This window comes from Topomyia yanbarensis, chromosome 2 (assembly GCF_030247195.1).
Source record: "Topomyia yanbarensis strain Yona2022 chromosome 2, ASM3024719v1, whole genome shotgun sequence".
Classification (NCBI taxonomy): Eukaryota; Metazoa; Arthropoda; class Insecta; order Diptera; family Culicidae; genus Topomyia; species Topomyia yanbarensis.
Genome location: NC_080671.1, coordinates 443,913,245 through 443,932,269, shown reverse-complemented (window position 1 = coordinate 443,932,269; position 19,025 = coordinate 443,913,245). Strand labels below are relative to the sequence as shown.

The 19,025-nt window shown below is 38.2% G+C and overlaps 1 protein-coding gene across 3 annotated transcripts in view; it reads left to right on the top strand.

Annotated features, from left to right (window-relative positions):
• Positions 1–19,025, top strand: part of LOC131685679 (histone-lysine N-methyltransferase ash1) — a 96,863-nt gene that overhangs the window by 70,902 nt on the left and 6,936 nt on the right. The gene's annotated exons all lie outside the window — the stretch shown is intronic.

Below are 19,025 nucleotides of genomic sequence, written 5' to 3'. Positions count from 1 at the left end.
CGTGCTAATTTACTCCGCGTATCTCCTGCGCAATGTCGCATTATTCATTTGACGGACATTATCAGTGAAACGGATTCTATAAGCCATTGTACTGTGTGGTCTTGTCCATTGCCTGAATCGGGAGTGTTTCACCAATGGGTATGACTCGTGATGCTTAACTCTTCTGCCTGCCCTATAAACTAAGGTCCGCTCAGCTATGCACTGTTAGTATTCAGATTTGTACCCGCTTTCCAATGTGGTTCGCTCGAATTGGGCTCCCGTTTGATTTTGCTGTCGTTATTGAGAATGCAAATCACATTTCTTGAGCGTTTTTTCAAAACGTCATATCTGCAATGAGTTACTCTCTTTGTTTACTTTCTCTTCTGTTAATAATTCGATCATTTTAACATTTATCCCTCAACTCTTTGCATAATATGCTAGTTAAAACCACCGTCTTTCGATCTGTACTGTAAAATAAGTGAAAAGTGTTATAGTGACGCCGTAAAAATCGAAGGAGAAAGTAAACAAAGAGAGTAACCCATTGCAGATATGACGTTTTGAAAAAACGCTCAAACGCTTGTTTGAAAAAGCGATCCGTTGTAATGCAGAATAAGGCTGATTCTATACATCGTCGTATATATTATGCTTGAATGGTACCCATCCCCATTTGAAGTCAATATTTCTCCAATACGCACCGATATGATGTTGTGGGACCTCCGTTGGACGGAAAGGATCCAGGCCAATGCCGTTGTTGAACCTCTCCGAAAAATCGTTTGGATATCGTAAGCGTGTGGGGCTCTAAAAGCGTTGGAACGAATCGCAATGCAATAATGCCTATAAGTACTAATTTAACACTGTACTTGAAGTAAACCGCACAGGGATAAGCCACGTCACTATCATCTACGACAGTGGTACCGAGGAATTTTCAATTTATTCAGCTATCATTGATACTGTAATCCCAACCAGAAGTACATGTAGCTTGTATGATGAACTTTTCATGGATGAGGAAGTGTGAAACAAGCGGATCGACAATACTAATCACTACCTGGAGTTCATGAAGATCGTCTCGTAGATTGAACGAATACGAAAAACAATAGTCTGCACGGCGCCGAGTCATCCTAGGCATAGACTCAGATGAACCACCTCTATCCAACATCAAGTCCTTAGGTTCAACTAGACTGTTTTCTCCAAACTCTTGCAGAAGCTCTACCGAGATAGAGCAAATCTCAGAACCTCCCATAGAGTGGACACGAAATCTCGGTGGCTTTCTTAACAGTCCCAAAGCCTTCTAGATAATCGTGCTCTACAATCGCTGTGACTGCACGCCGGTAGATTTCAGCAAACTTCTGTGCGTTAGTACATATTGCGCAGAAGCTGGCGAATAGGTAGCATAGAATGTTGCGTTGTGATGATTAATTTGGCGGATTGCACACTAACTTCATCATGTTTGACTGCTGATTATCTAATAAGACTTGCTAAGGGCATGGTATGTAGGGTTTCATACCAATCCGACCCATTTTAAAATCTCAGCAGCATTATAGCCATCATGGCCGGCCGCCCCATCTTCATCGTTCACTGGGAAGGATAAACGATATTTTGTTCTTTTTAAGCTCTGGGTAGCCGGCTACCGGGAGTATCCTATGTTTATTAAGCAAAAGCAATTTAAACTCCACGCAGCTAACCGTGGGAGTATTGCGTAGAAAAGCTAATCTTATCTGCGTAATGGGTCGTATTATCATTATAGAAACGGAACTTGAAATTAGATTCATAAAAACAGACGTGGCGAATCTACAATACGTATTGTTTCGTGATTATAGATACTAATCAGTTTAAAGTCTTATTGGGGTTGATTTCCGTTCAACTATCCATTTTTACCGTAGTTTTTTCTCGACTAGATCTATTCGCACCCTCTCATTCTGCTACTATCGGCAGAAGGTTGATAGCACCCAGTCGTCGTCGTTCTAAGAATGAAAGGTCATCAGTAGACTAATAGAGTAGACAGATACTGGTTTGACGACCAGTAGCATAGAATGTTGCAACTCTTTCGCCAGCCAAACGACCTTGCTTATGGATCAAGACCCAGCGAAACATTACTTGTCACAACATAAAGTTATAGAGAACTCTTGAAAGCGGCTAAGAACCTCTGATAAAAGTGTCAGTAACACAAGTAGCGTCCTCATTTTTGAGTTGAAGGAAAGTGCGCTGATCGTTGCAGTTGAATATACTAAACATAGGAAATCACCTAACTTTTGCACGACCTAACAGGAAACAGATGTTAGATGTAACTCTCTTCTGTGACGGTATTATGCATGAGTTGACACACTGGCTCGGACCCAATTATCTGGTCATAAGTACATCGTCTTTGATCATTTAAACTTCTCACTAGGTATCGTCACATATCGTCATCCCAAATCTACGAATTTCTGCTTAAATGTCTCAAAGAAGCTAGTAAATGAAATAAGTTACTTTTGAAATAGACATACATTCATATCAGTTCGATTAGAACTGCTAATGAATCGTCTGACAAAGATTCAACTGTCTTTTTGACCCACACTTTCCAGGCTGTACGGAACCATCACCGAAGACTGCTCCTGAGTTCTAGTAGAGCCTTTCGCTTCTTTTTCGGTATGGTAATCAAACCCAGGTGAGCTGCGTACAAGGTAATCGATTTACGATTTACAATTTTTATTTTATTGCTACTACAAAATTGATGAAATGGGCGATTGAAAGTTTTGCTCCGTATAACGCTCCGGGGAAAGATAGAATCATTCTAGTTCTACTTTAAAGTGGATATGAACACTTAAAGCAACAGAACAATCAACCCTGGCAGACAGTAAGTCCGAGACGACCAGAGCTCGAGAGAAGTCCCTCTGGATGCCTAGAGTGCCGTGCTGTATTAACTCACAACGGTTTTCGTAGCTCGGAAACAAATCTAGGAACCAAGGAATATGTCGAAGTGTAAAGCGTATGAACCGGCGTTGGGCAGTCTTGATTCTGTCAACCATATTCTGGTAGTACGAATTTCAAACAACTGAACACTATTTTAGTTTTCAGCCGAGTTTAAAACTAATTATGTTAGTCTGTTTAGATCAGATCACGTACTAAAGCTGGCCAGTTCACACGGAAGAAACTCGGCATCGGTTGTATCTCGTATTCGTCGAAAAATGTTCATGTCGTCGGCGAAAGAAAAGCGGCGTCCTTGTAATTTGCTATTGATGTCATTAAAGTTGAGGAGGAATATTACTAGCCGAGATGGTGTGCGGAATGCCGGATGTAGCAAGGAATGGTCCAAATAGAATACCTTATGCTGGTCCATCGAGGGATGAGCAAAACCAACGTAGAAGTCCACGAATACCGAGCTTGTCCAGCTCCGCTGTTGCGATGATGGTTGATTTAGTTGTGAAGGCCGCAGTGAGATCCATATAAATAGCATTGGTTTGAAACCCGTCAGTAATTCTATATGTTGTAAACGATATCAGGTTGGTAGCTGTCGGTCTTTTAGGCTTAAAACCGTGTTGGTCGTCTGCAATGTGGTGTTTGCAGTGAAACAAAATAGGGTCTAACCAGCTCGAATAGTTTTTAAAAAGCACTCTCCGATATTTATGAACTGGAAACATGTGGACTGCTTTCCAGCAGGAAGGGAGTACTCCAGTAGTGAGTGATAGCTAGAAAACTCGCCGAAGTGGTTTAAGAAGTCTGCGGATGCACTATTTGACGAAAATTGAGGAGACGCCATCTGCGCTCGGGAAACTAGACGTTTTTCGGTATCTTGTATATACGTGTGGTTAGGCTAGGTAAATTGCTGCGTCTTCCGCTGAGAAAACGGAACCAGTTGAGAGTTTCCCGTCGCAACTCGGTCAACTAGCTTGGACGTCTCGGTGAAGATCCTGACACTGCCTGCGCTGGGGGACTTGGGAGTAGATTGGAAGCCAGACGAATCGTTCTGTTATACAGACGAGCAAAAATTGTCATGAAATCGTTCCAGTTGTGGCTTGTGATCTCAATTCCGCAGTAGATCTTGCTGTGAATAAGAGCTCATCCGGCGTTGAGTGCGGTCATCCTGATCCAAGTCGGATGCCGGTAGTTGATGATCTGGATCAAACGGTTCCAGCTTTCGCAATCTCGTTTGGGGAATCAAAAGAGCGGCATGAAGGTGAGGCGACTATCCAGTGTGATGTCCGGGACCGTTGGTTCCAGACGGAAGGAAATTAGTGTACCAATTAGTTCGACTGGTCGACTAGTGGCAACGGGGTACGAATTACAACATTAAGCGGCGGAGCACTTGTCAGCGGCCAGGTTGAGCCTCACTGTTTCCGTCCATCGACCGACGGTGTGACCCGCAATCGGAAGGAAACGGACTTCCGGTCCGACAATGATGGCATCGACAAAAATATGGATTCTCTGTGAACATCCCCAGCTGGTAGGCTCTCGATAAACGTATTGTATGCAGTGCTCTCGACTGTCGACCGTTTTTGTGAACGCACGAACGGCGACTGATTTCATTTTACACATTGCTTTTTGCGCAATCCTTCGTAACATATTCGATCGAACCAACGGGGGCAGTGCGTTCATTTGAATGAACGCCATATTCGCGAGGCACAAAAAAATCTATTGCACACGGAAACGAAAAAGTACCTAAAATTGAGTTCCTTTGACTCAATCTCGTGGTATGGTGGGGGAACTTAAAATTAGGTAAACCGTGTTGAAGGTAGTTTCCATTTAACCACGGCAAAAATTACAACTCATTGATAGGTCTTTTATACTCAAATTTAAGTTGAATTTACCTAATTTTGAGTTCAACCCAAACAACTCAAAAGTACCTTCCTCCACGGAAGACCTCGACTGAGTCGAATCTCTCTTTTTGTTTTTGACAACACTAATAAGTGCGAAAGCGACGCACAACTCAAAAGTAAGTTAAAACAACTTTTCTGCAGGTTGTTTTATTTAACCGTGCAGTTTAAAGCTATCATTGGATTACGTTCTCACAATAGCATGAACTGCGTTGATGTATCGATCAGCGTTACCGGTCGTTCGTAGTCCCATGAATACAAGGTGGCATGACACGTTGATTTGAAGTTCAGGCGAAAGCATTCGTTTGATATTTTTACTGCCTGTTTGGATTGCTTTTTTCGGGCTTGGTCCGCATGGCGGTATGGATACACTAACAATGCTTTTACTTATAGTAACATTCCTAAAAGGAATATTAATATTACGTTACGAATTTTGAAACATATATCAGTGTGGTAAAGTTAAACATAGCAGTGTAACTTATGCTTTTTATTTGACAAAAAAGATTAATAATCATGTGGGAATTAACATGAGCGTGTTGTTCGTATTTGATAAGGACGGCAAATGATATATCGATGTGTATTTTAAAATATTGCGAACAACAGTATTATCATTCGCCTTATTCAACAATAGCGAGTTAAGCGACGAGGGAAATAAATAAATGTCTTGAAGATATTTAAAATTTGAAAAGCCTCTGATCGTTATTTCAAGCACATTACAATGAGTCTACAAATAGAATGGATACAGTAGATCGAAGATCATAAACGTTCAGATAGCTATTTAGGACATTCTACTGGCAAAATAAAATAAGTTGAGGTTTTACCATTTCCAGTTCAGATTATGTTGAATACGCCCTTGAACCGGGCGAACATGTAAATGCTGTTTTATTATTGAATGTATGCTATAAATACATACTATTGCACCAATCCAAGATAAGAAAACATAAGTATTTATTTTGCTTACTTTATTTTGAATTAGCACATACTCAATTTCAATAAAAAATGAACAGCTTATAGAATAAGTATAATGCTGAATAAAAACAGCGTTGTTCTTTGTCCAATGTCCCAAATAATGTTTCAACATTAGTTAGGAATCATGCGATTATTTTCACTACTCAGTTTCTGCGTTACTATTATTATTATTCGCTACGTTATAATTAATAAGTTTGTAATTGTTCCTTAAAAAATCGTCAAATAACAGACGAAGTCTAGGACAGAATCCGCTTCATTTGCTACGCAAAAAACATGGGGGTTATTCTGACGGTCACTTTCGGTGAGGTGACACAAATCTCACGTGACTAAGGTGATCGGAAATTTTCAAGTCATCTCACTTAAAGTGAGAGATGTCACCAAGGTGACAAATTTTGTCACATTAAGTGACTAAGGGAATATGAAAAGTGACTAATGGGGGTGACTTTTGGAATAAGGAAAAACGATGCAACTGATGTAAGGCGGTTGATAATTTGAATTTTGATTGTCGATTTTATTTTTTACATTTTAGCAACTCTGTAAATCTGTTGGAAATTTGTAATGAAGTATGAGTTTCTATATAATTTTATTAACCATTAGAATTAATTTAACCAGTTGTTTGTGACTCTGGTATATGAAATATTTTTGAGATTGGAGCGACTAATGGAACTCTGCTACACAGCGATTTTTTGATTAATATTTGCATCAGAGGGAATGTGTTAAAGGTTTGGAGTTATCCTCCTCCGTTATATTATTCTGAGCTACGATAACGACCATAAAAGCACTGATGAAATAGAAGATGACAACAACATAGCTATTGGTTTTTTAGAAGTAATAATTGTCAAACAAAAAGTCATTTTTATTAGACACGACTTGTGCGACAAATTTGTTTTTGGATATCATTTTGGCATAAACATAGAAGCTTTTTCATTTTGTAACATATATTTTATTTAGGCCATCAATCAATATAGATGATTGGGAATGCGCCTCTACTTGGTATTGAAAGTCAATTGAAGAGATGTTTTGATGGGATCTAAAAGCATGTTCCATTACGGCATAGATCATCTTTTAAGAGTATCTAGCTCCAGGGGAAAATAAACTTATCGTTACATGTAAGTTCTTATTCGTTACATGTAAGATGTTGGTTATTTGTGTTACTGTTTGTGGGTTCGCGGCTGCTCTCATCACCCGTTGCGATTCCGGAAGTGACCTGCTTAATTCCCATCGCTTGGTATTGACGTTCTGGGGTGGGAATGGAAAGCTTCTTTTTGGTCTTCGGGTATCGGGCACGTAATTTGTTGTTAGAAGGTTTTGGGATCTGGATTTATCCGCTTACTTCTGTTAATAAGTGGTTGTTTTCACGAGGTGTTATCTAGTGATAGAAGTAGATTGACGTTACATCTTCTGCTGCGGCGGGCCATCGAGGCGCGCGATTGTCTTTTATGTTTAGAGTGTTAAGCTAAGATTGCCCGACACACGGCCTATGTAGCCCGCGACGACGGCCTGTTGTCTCTTTCAAGGTTCAGAACTAGGACTGATTAGGGCGAGCCAGGCAACTTCTATGTTGCTCCTTATATAGTTCACCGGCAACTTAAGTCCATGCTAGCTAGTCTATGAAATTATTGTGTTACATAAGCATGCATGAAATATTTTTTTCATAGTCTACTATTGATTCAGAAGTTCAAAAATTCAATATCCCACCATATGTATTTCGGAAATTGTGTTCCTATTGAAAATAATGAAAAAATAATAACTACTAACAAATTGAAAACATTATTATGACGGACATAGTATATCCATAATTGGTGTAATTACTCTATATGGTCATTGCCGCATTTTTCAGAAGTATCATGAACATAAATTGTTGCGGGGGTCCTATGGAATTTTAGTCGAACCCTTTGGGAGAAAGTGTTTTTTATGAAAATCTACGACCGATTAAGTAAATAGATACTTTATTTCAGACATTCTATATTGACTGACTGAATATTTTACGCTTATAATTTAAATATTGATTTTGTGAAGGACTATTGAAAAGATTTGAACAGTTGTTAATTTTTAGTAAATATATGGTGGGCTCTCCTGACCCATTGGGATTGCATTTTACTACCATTGCGATCAATTACAGTGGCTCGGTACGATAATTGAGGAAATTATGTTTCCCGTTAAATCTGGTAGAAGAACCATGTCTTTTCGCATAATTGGGTGTAGCGAGCTCTAGCGTGAGTTTGCTGAAAACAATTTCATGCACTCACTATATTTCTTGGCGAATAGGATTTTCTGTCAGGAATATTTTTAGAATTATGGATAAATTGGTTTCTGAGATTTCGTGGTGGCCGCGTTAGAACTTTTCAACGCATGCACGCATTTTCAGAATACCTTTATAAAAAAATTGTCATATTGTGATAAGAATGTGTAATCCCGATTGAGCTTCATTGCATTGTAAATGCTACAATAAGGGACCGATTAGTGCAAAATCGTGGGTGAATGGAGAACAGTGAGTCTAATGATGTAAGGTATGAAAACTATGTTCAATGGAACTATTCAAGTCAGTATTGGATCATATACATTTGGAGCAACATCAGATGTTGCTTCAAGATGTTCTCAACCCCGATTTGGCAGCTTTCACGCCGCCACCCACGTTACGGCTTGGTAAGGCTAAACTTGTGTCGAAAGGGGTCAATTAAGGCTGTCTGACGTATTCTTGATGGTCACATCATTACCGTTTCATGCCTTTGTTGATTTTAAAATTAGGGAATATGTATGAATTGACATATAATATCATTTTTTCTTCAGATAGTTGATATTTACGCCTCGTGAGTTCCAAAGAAAATGGCGGATTCGCTGACTGGAACTGCACCATTTTTGCACTTTCTAGCAGAAGTGCAGAAAACTGGGTATGTTCCATTGACACTTCTGCAAGAAAGTGCAAAACCAGTGCACTCCACTACACCGGTGCGCATCAATCGAAAATCCTATATGTAAGTTTTAAAAGAGGAAGTGAGACACTACCCCTGAAATGTAATCTGTAAGTAGCACTAACATACATTATTATTCCAGCTCAAACAGTTCAGGCCGTACAGTCCCTGGTGGCGCTAGGCCTGTGACCTTCGACTGGTATCGTCCATTCTCATTGGTTCGAATGTCTTCATGGCTGGTTGGTATACGTGTGCTTCTACTTACAAATGGATATATCTTTTCCCTTGGATGGAGGGATATGTGGATCCTGTTGGTTATTGACTTTGACCTTGGGTACGGGTTAGTTCGGGCAAGGAGTACAGGAATGGTACCTAAGAAATAGTCAATTATTCAGGACTTTTTTATGATCATTTAGCTCGACCAAGAACAACGGCTCTTAGAAATGGTAAGCAACCCTTTCGGGTCGATGCGGTCTGTTTAAGTTGAACCAGATCGACATTCGTTTCGAGAAATATTTATATGGAATCGTGGATAAATATTTCTCATGTCCTTTATGGGCAGAGATTCTTTTTGTGAAACCCTAAAGGAACTTTTCCCGTCTGGCTACTCAGCATATTGATGATAGAAAAAATTGAGGATCGTAACAAATATGAATATTGACTGGAACAGGGATGATCAAATTCTATATGCATGTGTGCTTATGTGTGGATGTGCATAGGAGGAATGTATCCCTGAGCAACACGAAAGGACAAACTCTGAGCCGCCATAACGCTCTTGGGAAGGCGGGTGCACAGTTATATGTGCACAGAGCATTGCACACACTGACATGTGCAACGGTGAGCCGATAGGTGTACATTTAAAGCACATAGGTTGCAAAAATAGGTTATTGAGACAGCCCGATTGCACACTGATACATAACAATAACATTAGTGCAAACGTATAGACAATATTGTGCAATGGTTCAATCACCGCCCAATGCTTATGCTTATAATTACTTAGGTTCCTTGCTGTGTTCTGTGCTTGCCATAGAGATAGAAAGTACATGCAATTGCTTAGTGGGAACGCAATTCGTGTACTGTAAGTATATCTCTGTTGACATATATCAGTGGCAACAACTTTTTCGTTTTGCATATTTTACTTAAGGTGAAGCGATGCCAAAATCACAACAAAGGTTCGGTTATGTTCGGCTTACGTTACAACATCTGTATGCAGCTAGAGCGTACTATATCGGTAGGAGATGGAATGCACACAAGTGTATCGTTCAGTAATCAGCTGGCTGATTTTTTACCGCGTGTTTCATTTGTTTTGAAAAACAAAAAGGTACAAATTTCCCAAACGAATCAAAATTCCGTGAAGAGAATCTATTCATCTGCTTATGCTAACATGCGTACATACAGTGATACAATCTCTAAGCAATCTGAGCTAAGACATTCAAGTTTCAATCGATTTTGTCTTGCACGCCAATGCAATGTTTTGATTTTGACGATGAAATAAAAAGAAGCAGAAACGACGGCAGCCATTTTAGCTGCCACCTTGTGACTCTGTTCAGGATGTCCTTAACAGCACATTTTGGTGTACCCTAATAAAAAGAATTATACACGAACTTTAACCCATATAATCCAACGATTCCACATATTGTTTGGATTATACCCTGAACAGGTCGTTAGGCTCTTGGATCAGAAGATGTTTATTAGGGTAGCCAATACAACAAAACAAACAATAGTGAGAATTGCGCATTAAATCCGCTTACGTCTCTTCCTAATTTTCTAAACGCGTTTTGTGTCCTTGGTTTGAAACGGATCAATCGACTGTTTATGAATGCGGTAAAAATACTCATCATTACATTATTCTGACTAACTGGACAGGTGAAGACATTTCAAAGTTTCACAAAAAGGATCCCTGCCCATAAAGAATTTGGGTAATACTTATTCGTGATTCCCCATAAAGTTTTCTCGAACCGAATGTCCACCTGGTTCGCCTTGAACAGATCACAACGACACCGACCCGAAAAGGCTACTCAGCATTTTTAGAAGCTGCTGTACTTGGTCGAGCTAAATAATCTTTCCTGATTTAGATTCATACCAAAGGTCAAAAGACTAGCAACGACAACTAGCAGGATCCACATGTCCCCCACCCAAGTGAATTGATCTATTCACTTGCACACATCTACCAAAACCAGCCAAGAAGACTACCGAACCAATGAGAATATACTATGCCAGTCGAACGCCACAGGTCCAGCGCCATCCCGTACAGTTCCTGAAATTATATATGTATTAGTGCTACTTACAGATTTCATTTCAGTGGTAGTAAGTGTCTCAGTCCCTCTTGTAAAACTCGCTTACTGCTCCTCATCTCTTCCGGCATTTCATCGAAACCTCAATTTCCTTCGTAACTCATATATGAGGCGCTCAAGGAGCTTTGCTGGCGCAAAAAAGACGTTATATTTCACTTTATTCCCCACATTCCCTAATCTTATAATCAACAAAGGCTGTCTGCCAATTCTAATGCAGAAACGCTAATTATGTGACCATCAAGAATACGTCAGACAACAAAGTGAAAACTGCAAAATAGAAGTTGAGGACAGTTTGAAGCAAATGTATTGGGGTTTTCGATTCATTGACACCGGTGTAGTGGATTACACTGGTTTTGCACTTTCTAGCAGAAGTGTCAATGGAACATACCCAGTTTTCTGCACTTCTGCTAGAAAGTGCAAAAACGGTGCAGTTTCAGCGCACTCCACTACACCGGTGTCAATCAATCAAAAACCCATATGTGATTCAAAACTGACTTGGATAGTTCCATTGAGCCCAGGCTTGCAAAGCTTACATAACTAGTCTCACTTTTCTCCTTTTACCCACGAAAACAGCTTAGCAGCCATCATTTAATAAAAAATGTTTAAGTTTGCAGGTACACATGCAAAATGTATTGAGACTTTTCGGTGTTTGCTGGAATGGAACAATAAAATAAAATTCAAATCGTGTATAAAAATTCCTCTGAAGATGAGAAATTTGAATGAAAAGTTTTTGCGAAAAATGCATTTTCCCCTTAAATTGTTGTTCTGAACCACTGTCCATTCTATAAGGATTATGGTTGATCGACTTACTGCAATAGGTAGTAGTACCACAGCATTATCAGCATAAATTACGATTTAGGAACACCTTATATAATAAAAACCATTGCTGTTTCCACTAAATTTAAAATTTGTTTTCAATAGGGAAATGTTAAACGATGCGCCAACGTATAATAAATGGCTAAAATAATGACCCCAGAATGTTGATCTAAATTTAAATGTATGATCAAATTCAAAACCAATTGCTTTAAATTAGCAATCGATCACAATCATAGATCACGAACTATATTAGAGTGGTTCTTTATTAACAATTGATGAAAATAGGACATTATTATACGGTTCTAGATAAACTTTTTTTGGTCTCACCAAAAGAATCTGTTTGTCGTTCGCCATAACAGACCAGACGGTGTTTTCCCGACGAAATAACAGATCCCCAATCAATAGATTTCTCAAGCAGCAAAACCGCCCAAATAAAAAAAAAATATACACAAACTTTAACCCATATAGTACAACGATTCCACATATTATTTAGATGATACCCTGAACAGGTCGTTAGGTTCTTAAATCTTACGTTGTTTATTAGGATGTCAGGCTAACGACCACATTAGTAACATCAAAGCAAAAAAGTACTGATTAGGTGTTGAATGATACCTTTTAATGTGAAGTTATTACATATCAACCTGGTGTACATGGAACTGCGAATGAAATAAGATTTATATATTCGTAAGAACGCAGAAAAATTTATTTTCGAATTTCTGTGTCCAATGAAACAGTAACTACGAAACCTGGCATTCGAAAAAGAACTTCATGGTAGAGTAGATTAGTCATAACATTATTATTAAACTTATTCTGCATTACGACGGATCAGTTTTCGAACGAATGTGATTCGCATTCTCAATATAACGACACGAGTCGAATTAAATCGAACCGCAATCGTTCAAAAAATCAAACCGTCTTAATACACAATAAGCTTGTTTAACTTTATACTTTTTAACGATTCATGCCGTTCTTTGATAATGCTACCAGTGCTTTTTACAAATACAAACTTATTAGAGAGCATTTTCGTATTAGTTTTTTAAATTAACAAAAATTCTACAAATAGTTGTAATATGTTATGCAATTGCTTTAAAAAGCAACAAATACGACAAATACCAGACAATCATAATATAAACGGATTTAATGTTTTTTTTCACCGTCGTCATCTCTCATTTTTTTTCTTCACTTTGTTGTCACCTAAAACGACTAACAGAATGCGGTGACACACCAGAATAGCGTGACAGAGAGTCACGTGAGTGACTCGTCTCACCTTAGGTGACTTCGGTGATCGCGCGAGTGAGAAAAAGTGTCACCTCACCTAAAGTGACTGTTCGGAATAACCCCCATATTCTTATTTTGTTTATTCCTGTTGAAAGCAATATAAACTGTTCGCAATCTATTGGTTTTGTACTGTACTTTGCTTATTTAGATTAAAAATTACATGAAAATTGACTTGAACAGTAAAATTAGGTCAGACATTATAGAAGAATCGAAATTATTTTTGATGTGACTTATACCTTGTCACCTGATTCATGTGATCCGCATGAAAAAGCATAAAAGTTAAAAAATAACGTTAGAAGCCGTTTATAAACCACTTAGGCTCATTGTGGTGGGAAACGGGGGATCTAGCAAAGTTCTACGTTTGTTTACGAGAGGGAAGAGAAATTGAATTTTTGTTATTCTCGGGGTTTTAAAGAGAATTGTGTTCAACATTCTAGTGTCTAGTCGATTCAACTAGATATATTTATGCAGACACGACGAAGCTAGTACGCGGTTGAGGTAATTACTTATTCGGAACCACAACCCAGAACTCACGTAATGTTTTTGGACAAAAACCAATATAGTGTTGTTTCTTGCGTATAGTTGGATATTCATTTGTTCTCATGAAAAAGTTTTAGGAAAAATACAAAATAACAGTTGTCAAGATGATCTCAAGAAATTCCTCTCCGGAGAAGATTTTGACTGTGCAAATCCTGCAGTTCTGAATCATCATCTGAGACATCATTAGTTAGCAGACATGCATGGACCAATAAATGTTCAAAGATTGTAAAAATTAAGCATTAAAACCAATATATTTACATAATATATTAAACAGCCCGATTTTGAACGTTAAGTGGATTTATTCTTTTTATTTTTTGTTTTTTTTTTTTTTTAAATTTCGATGGCCCAAACAGTAGTGGTTAAACATGTAAAGCGAAATATTCACTTGAGTTTATCAGTTTGAAATTACCTTTGCAATCATTTACACTCATTTCAAAATCTTTAAGCGCCCCTTAAATTCTACGTGTTGGCCCGGCACAACTCCGTGCAAACCGGTTCTAATATATTTATCTCCTAAAATATTCGGAGTTTAGCTTTGATACTTTGCAACAATACTGTGATATGAGTTATGAATATTAATTTCCTTAGGAAAATTGCTTTTTATAATGATTTGGATTTCTTTGTCCCCTTAATCGAAAAAGATAATTTCGATAATCTTTTTTCATTCTGAAGGTCAAATTGTGGGTCTACGTGGTTTATGAATGGTCCTTTAGAAGTCGTCATTAATTCAAGTCGTAAATTGAAAGTATGTACACCTTCGCTTCGTTTAGCATACGTACTATCGAATTACGAAAATTAAATTCAAAATATTACTTTTTATGCTTAAGATTGAATGAAACTTTACAAAAATAATTCTTATCACAAAATTCATCACCCCATTAGTGATAAATTGTCCTATCACCGAGTACTTAATCTTAAAATGTTATGGTTTCCATCAACCAGGTTGGTTGAAAATGGAGTCCATTCCTTGGTCTCATTGATTTTCGTAGGACTTTTTGAAAGTTCTAGAATTATCCTAAATCTCTAAAATTCGTAATATTTGCTTGAAATTCCTAGAAATTCCCTGAAGATTTTCTTGATTTTTTGTTTTTCCTGAAGCAGAAGTAATGTTTTGTATTTTTTTATTTGTTGAATAATAACAATACAGTTTATAAAACTATAGGAACAACCCAAAATTTGGTGGGTTAAAAGTTACCAGTTTGTGGTTAAAAGTTCCCAGTTTGTGGTTGCGATGACAATTCTACTCAGTTGCATACAAGATTTCAGATTGTTTTTTATTTGTTTCACTTTTTGGTCGTTAATGAATTTCAAAAACCCCGAAAACGGAGATTTAAATATATTTGCAAAGGCGATATAACTTCAAATTAAAATTATGCCGGCATATGAGCTAAAGAGTATATAAACCATAGTTTTCGACTATACAAGATAGGTCTTACTGCGCTAGGAAATATTTCTTAAACCACACCAACATAGTGAATACATTTTATTAATCCCGTTTACAAGATCCCAAACGAGGTATTGAGAAAATGCTCATTTAGATGCGTTTTTCAGCTCTATGAATACTACCAGCTTCCATCGAAGTCGCTAGTCATGCGAATCTCACCCATTCCATTCCAAACATTGTATCTCCTAGAATGTATGGAACTCAGCACTCAAATTTTATGTACATAATGTTTGAAGGTCGTTCATCAAAAACCGTTTTATCATCGCTCTAGATATAAACCTTCATAATCGACTAAAATCTTCTTTGATATTCGAAAAATATCTCGAAATTTTACAAATTTCCTTAAAGTTAGTAAAACTTTTCAGTACCTTGTGTGACATATGCGCGTTACCTAAACCTTGAAGAGGTTTTTTGATATTCGTCACGTTTCTAATTTTGTTAGTTTTTCTCGAAATACTTCGTTGAAGTTAATTGTGAGTTTCATGAAATGCACTTGGAATTTTTGATTTGCGATAAAATGTGCAGATGCCCCCTGATGTTTAAAATTTTTCCATAAATCCTTGGAATATTCTTGGAACTTCGCGAACATTCTATAAATTCTAAAGATTTTACTTGATATCGTAGGATTTTCTTGAAGTTCAGTTCATCTACTGAAAAACTGTAAAAACATTTCTAAATATTCAGTTCGCAGAATTTCCCGACGTTGGTAAAATGTGTGTGAAAATCGTGAACATTCTGCTTTCTATAGAAATTATTAGTATAGAAAGCCTTTAAAGTCAAATTCCCAAATTCCATACATCATCATCCTTAAAGTTCATTGCGATGCTCTGAAGTTTGTTAAAAACAAACTATAACAAACCTGAGTGTCGTACAAATTATCTGAAATTTTAAGGATCTCCTTGTAAGTTAGCAATCCTCCAAAATTTAGACTTTCCTGAAACTTGTAGGGCGTCCTTAAAGCTTGCAGAATTTTTTATACTTGTTAGATTTCCACGATTTAGTTGTGGCTTACTCAAATTTTAAAACACTTTGCTGGACTTTGCAGAACTACTCTAAGTAGCACACAACTTCTCTAAAGTATGGAGAAACCCATAGAAGTTTCATAAAATTTGTCCTATTTTGTTGAAGTTTACAAAATCAAACGAAAAAAAAGTTTTATGGTAGGTGTACGTACTATCGAGGCACAATGTCTATTTTATCCAATTATGAGCTGGTTCGAGATTTGTTCAACATCAGGGACTGAGCTGTCGAGTCCTATTCTAGCATAAAGTAAAATATTTAGTAAACAATTTCGATAAATTAAAACTTTTTTCCGCGTGATAAAAATGAATTGGGAAAACCCGATTAAAAATCAAAAATAAATACTCTCAGTATATCCCAGGAAACATTAGAAAGTGTGAAATTTTCCGTTGAATAATCCACTCGTAGTTTCCAGTTAATGGAATTATGTAACTGTCCATATTTAAACAATACTTTTACTGTAATTTATTAAACTGTTCTTGTTGTGTATAATCTCTTAATATTTAGGTATGCTTCATCTCCACAACTTTAGTTCTAAATGCTTACTTGAATCCTTCTGCTGTAAGATAGGAAAACATTATTCAGTCTAAAATTAGCTTATGTGTCTAATTGGACCAACGGTATGATAATAAAATTTTTACTGATCGAGTTAGAAGCATTTTAAGACACATATTCAGTTACAGGAAAAGTTTAATAATGTTTGTGGTTAGACCGCATGTGCAGAAGAATTTATTTCACCAAATACGTCATCATTAATGTAATATTTATCGGTGGATTTTTTACATTATATACGTAACCCAGCTAATATTTTCAATAATATTATCGCTGCCGCTCCATTATTATATTTGTTTGTTTATTACACACTTGGCCACTCGCCCCCTTCAAACCTGTGAATATATATGAACAACCACAATAAGCTATGATTAGAAGAGTCTTAATACCAGGTTGCCATTCGTGCAGTAAGATGCAGAGGATTTATATATTCGAGAAACAGTACCTACCTTACTCGATAGTGCAGCATTAATGCATTGCACCAACATAAAGCATGTCTATTAAAATGGTATGTCAGAAGATTCATCTTGAAGTAGTACTGTATGATGAAAGTTGGTTGTGAAGGTTATTAAAATCATAAATTCGGAATTGCACCACAAATAAGTTGAACTCCTTGATACTATCTCACTCATATTTACATGAATTTAAATGCAAAATATGCCGTATAGGCTATTTTTCACAATCGGCGAAACAGTCGAAACCTATGGCAGCAAAATGTCAAACGAAATTTTCGTTCGAATGCTATTGCAATGCATCACACCTCTTTGTGGTCAAGGGAATACGAACGGTAGCACAAGATGAATGAAGTTTGTTGGTTGTTTACAACGACTGTGATCGCGTCGGCAACACGAGGAGTGATAGCTGCCCAACTGCCAGCTTCGGTCAAATGAACACTCGCACGAAAAAGCAGCAATCGTTCTTTTATGGCGAACGGTATATTGAAGCACGAACGAATGAATTCGTCAAGATGCGAATGATGATTTGGCGCACGTTCGCCGATCAGCGCATTATTTCAAATGAAGCTCCCTTTTTAAGGCCTGATTGTATGCCTTGACGATGTCTAAAATATTGATGTTTGCATGTTAGTTATCAGCCAAGGTCTGGAGAAGTATGCCTTCAAATGCACCGAGATGGAATCGGGTGTCCGCTCCTTTGCGAAAGGCAGACTGGCTCTAGTCCAGGGGGTGGTTTTCCTCCAAAAAAAAGTCATAAGGCGTCTATTGATCATCCGCTCAATAACCATTACGGGGCACGGAAGTAGGCTTACAAGGCGGAAGTCGTTCCGGGTTCGGGATCCTCCCACTTTCTTGCGAATGCGGATAATCTAGGGCAGTGATTCTCAACCTGGGGTCCGCGAAGAAAATAGACTTGGCGAAATATATTGATAGCATACAAAATCGATGTTTAACCGTGGGGGTCCGCAACAACCTTGGGTGATTTCTAAGGAGTCCGTGGTACAAACAAGATTGAGAACCGCTGATCTAGGGAATTTCCCAAGATGATGGAATACGTTGATCATCCTAGATATGGTTCAGACATTGCAGTAAAACGGTTCCCAGCTGATGAAGCGTGTCGCAGCAATAGGTAACCGGCCTTGTCGAGTTCAGGAAATAGTCCGTGTACGTATGGTAGGCATTAAAATCTCCCATGGCCAGAAAAGGAAGTTCGAGTATGATTTTTAGTTTCGTACCGCCATCTCTTACTTCGGCTGGAGGGTGCATCGAAATAACCATGACTGGTTAGGAGACAATTCGCGCGACGGTTATCAGTTCCGTATCAAGTTGGACCAGATCCGAATGCTGTGCCCAATAGTCTGAAATATGCTGTTCTCAATTTTGGCATCCCAGGAGTAGCGGTTTCGTAACCACGGACTAGGGTTGATGTTTCGTATGTGCGTTTCTTGTAGGGCCAGGCAGATCGGCTGTGATTGAGCGAACAGCAGCTGTAGGTGCCCCAAATCGCTTCTGAGCTCATGTTCCACTATATTGCGAGAGTGATTTGACCCTTCCCTAGTGATGGGGTCGAGTCACTGTAATCTTTTTTTTTACTTGGGAATGATGCGGTTAGGGCCTCGTGCCACGTAAACGCGGTTAACCCCGATTTCTGCATTTGAACGGCATATTGCCGTGCGGTCGGTGGAGTTGGGTTCGTCGAAACGCTGTCAGTGTTGTCAGTCGCTTTTGACGCGATGTTCGCTCGTATGGTATGGGACTATCGAATGTAGTCACTAGAGAGGCTCGCGGTTGTATGGGAAAACTTCAAAATGATTTAAACTAGCGGGCACAGCACTTTTTGAGTTCCTTTTGTGGTCCCAAATGACTGTGCAAAATTTGGTAACGATTGGTTGCTTCCCGGGTTTGCACATTGCGTTCAATGTTTGTATGGGATTTTATATGGGAAATCAATTATTTTCCATTTACGATAATAAAGA